This window comes from Oncorhynchus mykiss, chromosome 22 (assembly GCF_057628025.1).
Source record: "Oncorhynchus mykiss isolate SJ-2025 chromosome 22, ASM5762802v1, whole genome shotgun sequence".
Lineage (NCBI taxonomy): Eukaryota > Metazoa > Chordata > Actinopteri > Salmoniformes > Salmonidae > Oncorhynchus > Oncorhynchus mykiss.
Genome location: NC_143043.1, coordinates 56232000 through 56241640, shown reverse-complemented (window position 1 = coordinate 56241640; position 9641 = coordinate 56232000). Strand labels below are relative to the sequence as shown.

General features: G+C 49.2%; 1 long non-coding RNA gene across 1 annotated transcript; it reads right to left on the bottom strand.

Annotated features, from left to right (window-relative positions):
- Positions 1-765: 765 nt before the first annotated feature.
- Positions 766-1012, bottom strand: LOC149972917 (uncharacterized). Its single transcript, XR_016490706.1, has 2 exons — positions 954-1012; positions 766-847 (listed from the first exon to the last, which is right to left on the bottom strand). It is a non-coding gene; the product is annotated as an uncharacterized LOC149972917 (long non-coding RNA).
- Positions 1013-9641: the final 8629 nt, after the last annotated feature.

Below are 9641 nucleotides of genomic sequence, written 5' to 3'. Positions count from 1 at the left end.
TACTTCACTTTGAGCAAATGATGGTGAACTTATAATTTTTTTTACAAAATCACAAAAAATGTCATTCATATTACTACACTGCTACTAGACTGACAATTAAAATTTCTCCTTATGGCATTTCATTAGAGAGAGAGAGAGATCAAAGTTACATTTCGTCATGCATTGGAGGTATTGATACTTTAGGAAAAGTTCATTGAGGTTCATTTAACCTAATAAAGGGATTGTAATTCATATGAAGGGGCATTCTGTTACAGAAAGGGGGACATATATAGCCTATCTAAATAGAGGACCTGCCAGAGAAACATATTAGGGGGACATACACGTGACTGGTGAGTGCAGAAAAGGGCTCTGATAGGCTTACCTGGTGACTATGTCATCCCTAATAGGCTTACCTGGTGACTATGTCATCCCTAATAGGCTTACCTGGTGACTATGTCATCCTGATAGGCTTACCTGGTCATTATGTCATACCTGATAGGCATACCTGGTCACTATGTCATCCCTGATAGGCATACCTGGTCACTATGTCATCCCTAATAGGCTTACCTGGTGACTATGTCATCCCTGATAGGCATACCTGGGCACTATGTCATCCCTGATAGGCATACCTGGTTACTATGTCATCCCTGATAGGCATACCTGGTCACTATGTCATCCCTGATAGGCATACCTGGTCATTATGTCATACCTGGTCATTATGTCATACCTGGTGACAATGTCATCCCTAATAGGCTTACCTGGTGACTATGTCATCCCTGATAGGCTTACCTGGTGACTATGTCATCCCTAATAGGCTTACCTGGTGACTATGTCATCCTGATAGGCTTACCTGGTCATTATGTCATACCTGATAGGCATACCTGGGCACTATGTTATCCCTGATAGGCATACCTGGGCACTATGTCATCCCTGATAGGCATACCTGGTCACTATGTCATCCCTGATAGGCATACCTGGTCACTATGTTATCCCTGATAGGCATACCTGGGCACTATGTCATCCCTGATAGGCATACCTGGTCACTATGTTATCCCTGATAGGCTTACCTGGTCACTATGTCATCCCTGATAGGCATACCTGGTCATTATGTCATAACTGGTCATTATGTCATACCTGGTGACAATGTCATCCCTAATAGGCTTACCTGGTGACTATGTCATCCCTGATAGGCTTACCTGTTCATTATGTCATACCTGGTCACTATGTCATCCCTGATAGACATACTTGGTCATCATGTCATAACTTGTTTATTCCAGCAGATCTATGTGAGTTTGTTATTGTGACAAAATTACTAACATTTTTTAACACTCAGTGACATGTTTCTAACACTTCATTAACTAAAATGTATGAAATGTCATTAACTAAAATGTATAAAATCTAATTATGAAATGTGTTTCTGAACAAAAAGATAACTATTTAAAAAGGACAATAAAATACATGGCTGAGACTAGAAATGGTTTTATTACTTAATTTCCATGTGAACAAATAGCTATTCGATACTACAGGTCTAGGTAGGGGGTGTACTACAGGTCAGGGTAGTGGGAGGGTACTACAGGTCAGGGTAGTGGGAGGGTACTACAGGTCAGGGTAGTGGGAGGGTACTACAGGTCAGGGTAGTGGGAGGGTACTACAGGTCAGGGTAGAAGGGGGGGATACTACAGGTCAGGGTAGTGGGAGGGTACTACAGGTCAGGGTAGTGGGAGGGTACTACAGGTCTGGGTAGGGGGTGTACTACAGGTCAGGGTAGTGGGAGGGTACTACAGGTCAGGGTAGTGGGAGGGTACTACAGGTCTGGGTAGGGGGTGTACTACAGGTCAGGGTAGTGGGAGGGTACTACAGGTCAGGGTAGTGGGAGGGTACTACAGGTCTGGGTAGTGGGAGGGTACTACAGGTCTGGGTAGGGGGTGTACTACAGGTCAGGGTAGAAGGGGGGGATACTACAGGTCAGGGTAGTGGGAGGGTACTACAGGTCTGGGTAGGGGGTGTACTACAGGTCAGGGTAGAAGGGGGGGATACTACAGGTCAGGGTAGTGGGAGGGTACTACAGGTCAGGGTAGTGGGAGGGTACTACAGGTCAGGGTAGGGGGTGTACTACAGGTCAGGGTAGTGGGAGGGTACTACAGGTCAGGGTAGTGGGAGGGTACTACAGGTCTGGGTAGGGGGTGTACTACAGGTCAGGGTAGTGGGAGGGTACTACAGGTCAGGGTAGTGGGAGGGTACTACAGGTCTGGGTAGGGGGTGTACTACAGGTCAGGGTAGAAGGGGGGGATACTACAGGTCAGGGTAGTGGGAGGGTACTACAGGTCAGGGTAGTGGGGGGGTACTACAGGTCAGGGTAGTGGGGGGGTACTACAGGTCTGGGTAGTGGGGGGGGGCACTACAGGTCTGGGTAGTAGGAGGGTACTACAGGTCTGGGTAGTAGGAGGGTACTACAGGTCTGGGTAGTAGGAGGGTACTACAGGTCTGGGTAGTAGGAGGGTACTACAGGTCTGGGTAGTAGGAGGGTACTACAGGTCTGGGTAGTAGGAGGGTACTACAGGTCTGGGTAGTAGGAGGGTACTACAGGTCTGGGTAGTAGGAGGGTACTACAGGTCTGGGTAGTAGGAGGGTACTACAGGTCTGGGTAGGGGGTGTACTACAGGTCAGGGTAGAAGGGGGGGATACTACAGGTCAGGGTAGTGGGGGGGTACTACAGGTCTGGGTAGTGGGAGGGTACTACAGGTCTGGGTAGTGGGAGGGTACTACAGGTCTGGGTAGTGGGAGGGTACTACAGGTCTGGGTAGTGGGAGGGTACTACAGGTCAGGGTAGTGGGAGGGTACTACAGGTCTGGGTAGTGGGGGGGTACTACAGGTCAGGGTAGTGGGGGGGGGGGGATACTACAGGTCTGGGTAGTGGGGGGGGGATACTACAGGTCAGGGTAGTTGGGGGGTACTACAGATCAGGGTAGTGGGGGGGTACTACAGGTCAGGGTAGTGGGGGGATACTACAGGTCAGGGTAGTGGGAGGGTACTACAGGTCTGGGTAGTGGGAGGGTACTACAGGTCAGGGTAGTGGGAGGGTACTACAGGTCTGGGTAGTGGGGGGGTACTACAGGTCAGGGTAGTGGGGGGGGGGATACTACAGGTCTGGGTAGTGGGGGGGGATACTACAGGTCAGGGTAGTTGGGGGGGGGATACTACAGGTCTGGGTAGTGGGGGGGGGGGGATACTACAGGTCTGGGTAGTGGGGGGGGATACTACAGGTCAGGGTAGTTGGGGGGTACTACAGATCAGGGTAGTGGGGGGGTACTACAGGTCAGGGTAGTGGGGGGATACTACAGGTCAGGCGTAGTGGGGGGTATTACAGGTCAGGGTAGTGGGGGAATACTACAGGTCAGGGTAGTGGGGGGGATACTACAGGTCAGGGTAGTGGGGGGGGATACTACAGGTCAGGGTAGTGGGGGGGTACTATAGGTCTGGGTAGTGGGGGGGGTACTACAGGTCAGGGTAGTTGGGGGTTACTACAGGTCAGGGTAGTGGGGGGGTACTACAGGTCAGGGTAGTGGGGGAATACTACAGGTCAGGGTAGTGGGGGGGGCCGGACCACATGTCAGGGTAGTGGGGGGGGGTACTACAGGTCAGGGTAGTGGGGGGGGGGGTACTACAGGTCAGGGTAGTGGGGGGGTACTACAGGTCAGGGTAGTGGGGGGGGTACTACAGGTCAGGGTAGTGGGGGGGTACTATAGGTCTGGGTAGTGGGGGGGGTACTACAGGTCAGGGTAGTGGGGGGGTACTACAGGTCAGGGTAGTGGGGGGGTACTACAGGTCAGGGTAGTGGGGGGGTACTACAGGTCAGGGTAGTGGGGGGGTACTACAGGTCTGGGTAGTGGGGGGGGTACTACAGGTCAGGGTAGTGGGGGGGTACTACAGGTCAGGGTAGTGGGGGGATCCTACAGGTCAGGGTAATGGGGGGATACTACAGGTCAGGGTAGTGGGGGGATACTACAGGTCAGGGTAGTGGGGGGATACTACAGGTCAGGGTAGTGGGGGGATACTACAGGTCAGGGTAGTGGGGGGATACTACAGGTCAGGCGTAGTGGGGGGTATTACAGGTCAGGGTAGTGGGGGGGGTATTACAGGTCAGGGTAATGGGGGGGATCCTACAGGTCAGGGTGGTGGGGGGGTATTACAGGTCAGGGTAGTGGGGGGGTACTACAGGTCAAGGTACTGGGGGGGGGGGGTACTACAGGTCAGGGTACTGGGGGGGAGTACTACAGGTCAGGGTAGTGGGGGATACTACAGGTCAGGGTAGTGGGGGGGTACTACAGGTCAGGGTACGGGGGGGGGGTACTACAGGTCAGGGTACTGGGGGGGAGTACTACAGGTCAGGGTAGTGGGGGATACTACAGGTCAGGGTAGTGGGGTGGTACTACAGGTCAGGGTAGTGGGGGGATCCTACAGGTCAGGGTAATGGGGGGATACTACAGGTCAGGGTAGTGGGGGGATACTACAGGTCAGGGTAGTGGGGGGATACTACAGGTCAGGGTAGTGGGGGGATACTACAGGTCAGGGTAGTGGGGGGATACTACAGGTCAGGGTAGTGGGGGGATACTACAGGTCAGGGTAGTGGGGGGGTATTACAGGTCAGGGTAGTGGGGGGATACTACAGGTCAGGGTAGTGGGGGGATACTACAGGTCAGGGTAGTGGGGGGATACTACAGGTCAGGGTAGTGGGGGGGTATTACAGGTCAGGGTAGTGGGGGGATACTACAGGTCAGGGTAGTGGGGGGATACTACAGGTCAGGGTAGTGGGGGGATACTACAGGTCAGGGTAGTGGGGGGGTATTACAGGTCAGGGTAGTGGGGGGGATACTACAGGTCAGGGTAGTGGGGGGGGTACTACAGGTCAGGGTAGTGGGGGGGGGGGTACTACAGGTCAGGGTAGTGGGGGGGATACTACAGGTCAGGGTTAGTGGGGGGGTACTACAGGTCAGGGTAGTGGGGGGATACTATAGGTCAGGGTAGTGAGGGGGTATTACGGTTCAGGGTTAGTGGGGGGGTCCTACAGGTCAGGGTAGTGGGGGGATACTATAGGTCAGGGTAGTGAGGGGGTATTACGGTTCAGGGTAGTGGGGGGTGCTACAGGTCAGGGTAGTGGGGGGATCCTACAGGTCAGGGTAGTGGGGGGGGGGGGGGGTACTACAGGTCAGGGTAGTGGGGGGATACTACAGGTCAGGGTAGTGGGGGGGTACTACAGGTCAGGGTAGTGGGGGGGTACTACAGGTCAGGGTAGTGGGGGGATACTACAGGTCAGGGTACTGGGGGGGGGGGGGGGTACTACAACTCAGGGTAGTGCATGCTTTGTGTTGTCTGTTCTATATTTCTCTGTCTGTGTGCTACGTGTCTGTCTGTGTGCTACATTACTGTCTGTGTGCTACGTGTCTGTCTGTGTGCTACGTGTCTGTCTGTGTGCTACGTGTCTGTCTGCGTGCTACGTGTCTGTCTGCGTGCTACGTGTCTGTCTGCGTGCTACGTGTCTCTCTGCGTGCAACTTGTCTGTCTGCGTGCTACGTGTCTGTCTGTGTGCTACATTACTGTCTGCGTGCTACGTGTCTGTCTGTGTGCTACGTGTCTGTCTGTGTGCTACGTGTGTGTGCTACGTGTCTGTCTGTGTGCTACGTGTCTGTCCGCGTGCTACGTGTCTGTCTGCGTGCTACGTGTCTGTCTGCGTGCTACGTGCCTGTCTGTGTGCTACGTGTCTGTGTGCTACGTGTTCTATCTTGCTCTGCAGGTGAGGTCAATGCTCCTTGTTTGTCTGTATTGTTGTTGTAATTGTTTTTAATAACCTTCCCAGGACCTGCGGTGGAACATTTTTGCAATCATGTTAGCACAACTGAAAACTGTTGTCCTGATTAAAGAAGCTCTGGTGACCAACTGGACCTGGTACTGTAGAGCTTGATCTGTGGATCTCTCTCTGTTTAGGTCCCAAATGGCACCCTATTCCCTATATAGTGCACTACTTTTGACCAGGGCCCGATGGGGTAAAAAGTAGTACAACAAATATATATTTTTACAGCTTTTTTGTTACACGTACATGTTACATACAGTGCGGCAAAAAAGTATTTAGTCGGCCTCCAATTGTGGAAGTTCTCCCACTTAAAAAGATGACAGACAAAATGAGGGGAAAAAATCCAGAAAATCACATTGTAGGATTTTTTATGAATTAATTTGCAAATTATGGTGGAAAATAAGTATTTGGTCAATAACAAAAGTTTATCTCAATACTTTCTTATATACCCTTTGTTGGCAATGACAGAGGTCAAACATTTTCTGTAAGTCTTCACAAGGTTTTCACACACTGTTGCTGGTATTTTGACCCATTCCTACATGCAGATCTCCTCTAGAGCAGTGATGTTTTGGGGCTGTTGCATGGATTTTTTTTCTCATTTTGTCTGTCATAGTTGGTGTACCTATGATGAAAATTACAGGCCTCTCTCATCTTTTTAAGTGGAGAACTTGCACAATTGGTGGCTGACTAAATACTTTTTTGCCCCACTGTACATGGTAGTTTTACATTAAGCAGTCTCATAACTATCAATTTATCAATGGAAATCAAATCTATCAACCCATGGAGGTCTGGATTTGGAGTCACACTCAAAATTAAAGTGGAAAACCACACTACAGGCTGATCCAACTTTGATGTAATGTCCTTAAAACAAGTCAAAATGAGGCTCGGTAGAGTGTGTGGCCTCCACGTGCCTGTATGACCTCCCTACAACGCCTGGGCATGCTCCTGATGAGGTGGCGGATGGTCTCCTGAGGGATCTCCTCCCAGACCTGGACTAAAGCATCCGCCAACTCCTAGACAGTCTGTGGTGCAACTTGGCGTTGGTGGGTGGAGCGAGACATGATGTCCCAGATGTGCTCAATTGGATTCAGGTCTGGGGAACGGGCGCGCCAGTCCATAGCATCAATGTCTTCTTCTTGCAGGAATTGCTGACACACTCCAGCCACATGAGGTCTAGCATTGTCTTGCATTAGGAGGAACCCAGGGCCAACCACACCAGGATATGGTCTCACAAGGGGTCTGAGGATCTCATCTCGGTACCTAATGGCAGTCAGGCTACCTCTGGCGAGCACATGGAGGGCTGTGCGGCCCCCCAAAGAAATGCCACCCGACACCATGACTGACCCACCGCCAAACCGGTCATTCTGGAGGATGTTGCAGGCAGCAGAACGTTCTCCACGGCGTCTCCAGACTGTCACGTCTGTCACATGTGCTCAGTGTGAACCTGCTTTCATCTGTGAAGAGCACAGGGCGCCAGTGGCGAATTTGCCAATCTTGGTCTTCTCTGGCAAATGCCAAACGTCCTGCACGATGTTGGGCTGTAAGCACAACCCCCACCTGTGGACGTCGGGCCCTCATACCACCCTGATGGAGTCTGTTTCTGACCGTTTGAGCAGACACATGCACATTTGTGGCCTGCTGGAAGTCATTTTGCAGGGCTCTGGCAGTGCTCCTCCTTGCACAAAGGCGGAGGTAGCGGTCCTGCTGCTGGGTTGTTGCCCTCCTACGGCCTCCTCCACATCTCCTGATGTACTGGCCTGTCTCCTGGTAGCGCCTCCATGCTCTGGACACTACGCTGACAGACACAGCAAACCTTCTTGCCACAGCTCGCATTGATGTGCCATCCTGGATGAGCTGCACTACCTGAGCCGCTTGTGTGGGTTGTAGACTCCGTCTCATGCTACCACTAGAGTGAAAGCACCGCCAGCATTCAAAATTGACCAAAACATCAGCCAGGAAGCATAGGAATTGAGAAGTGGTCTGTGGTAACCACCTGCAGAACCACTCTTTTATTGGGGGTGTCTTGCTAATTGCCTATAATTTCCACCTGTTGTCTATTCCATTTGCACAACAGCATGTGACATTTATTGTCAATCAGTGTTGCTTCCTAAGTGGACAGTTTGATTTCACAGAAGTGTGATTGACTTGGAGTTACATTGTGTTGTTTAAGTGTTCCCTTTATTTTTTTGAGCAGTATATATATATATATGTAGATATAAAGAGAGATGTCTCTATCAGTGTTATAAGTGTTTACTACGATATATATATATATAGCATTCTGTTATGGCAAGAATTTTATATAATTTAAATTGGAAAAAGTGTTGTGTTTTGTACCGGTTCATCAACCAGGTGCCATGGAAACAGAACATCGAACATCTCCTCCCATTTATTTTGCAACCTGCACGGCGCAGCTGTCAAAATTTTTGTGTTCAAATGAAACTGGTATATTTTTCTATTTATGCCAGTTCCTTACAGTCAATTAGTATCTTTAATATGGCAGGCAAACAAGTTCCTTACCTTCTCCCTTTTCCACTTGCCTCCTCCGTGTGTGGTAATGCTGCAATCAGTTGGTTTTAAGTGTGGATTGAGCAGACGTTCCATATATTTCCGATAGCTGCATATGTGACTTAACTCCTCCATTTCCATTCATAATATCATTCATACATATAAAACATTTTGTTTTATCCATAAATAATGTTGTTAAGTTTTGTTTCATCAGTATATTGGGTTTAACCATAATAAATAATGTTTTGTTTAATCAGTATATTTGCGTTTAACCATAATAAATAATGTTGTTTTGTTTAATCATAATATAATATATTTGCGTTTAACATTCGTCGTAATATTTCTTGTCTTTTCTGGAGGATAAGTAATTGTTTAAGAAAAGGGTGATACTTTAATGTGTATAAAGGGAAAAGCCATTTTTTGATCAAAGGATGAGCCTTCCATAATAATCTACTGGAGAACCATTTGGGGTTTAAGTATAATTTATATATGAGTGAAGCTTTTAGTGAGAGGTTTAAGGCTGTAGTATTTCATCATGTTATCCCCCCCCCCCCCACCAAACTCATGTTAATTTTATAAACGTTTAATTTTGTCTGGCTTTGCATTCCAAATAAAATGAGTCATCTGGACTAGGCAGTGCCATTAGTAAGTCAGTAAACTTTCATAGGACCAAATAGTTAGTCAATGTGATTTTTCCATAAATAGACTAGTATTTTCCTCTCTATGGTGCAGAATCAGATCTATTTTTGTTAACTCTCTATTGAAATGAGTAAATTGTAGTAAATTCATTTATATTTTTTGAGATGTGAATACCAAGTATGTCTTTTTTTTAAAAACATTTTTTACCTTTATTTAACTAGGCAAGTTAGTTAAGAACAAATTCTTATTTACAATGACGACTTGTTCCTGCCAGTCCCTAATGCCAGCTGGCCCTCTGGCTAGGCTAAAAACAGAAAGACTTGTTCCTGCCAGTCCCTAATGCCCGCCGGCCCTCTGGCTAGGCTAAAAACAGAAAGACTTGTTCCTGCCAGTCCCTAATGCCAGCCGGCACTCTAGCTAGGCTAAAAACAGAAAGACTTGTTCCTGCCAGTCCCTAATGCCAGCCGGCACTCTGGCTAAAAACAGAAAGGGTTAAGAAGCTTTGTGTGCCAGTTTAGGACTGCCAATGAAGAGTGCTCTTCTCCCTGAGAGAGGGGGGGAGGAGAGGAGAGAGGGGGGGAGGAGAGGAGAGAGGGGGGGGGCGAGGAGAGAGGGGGGGAGGAGAGGAGAGAGGAAGAAAGAGGGGGAGGGGAAAAGAGGGGGGAGGAGA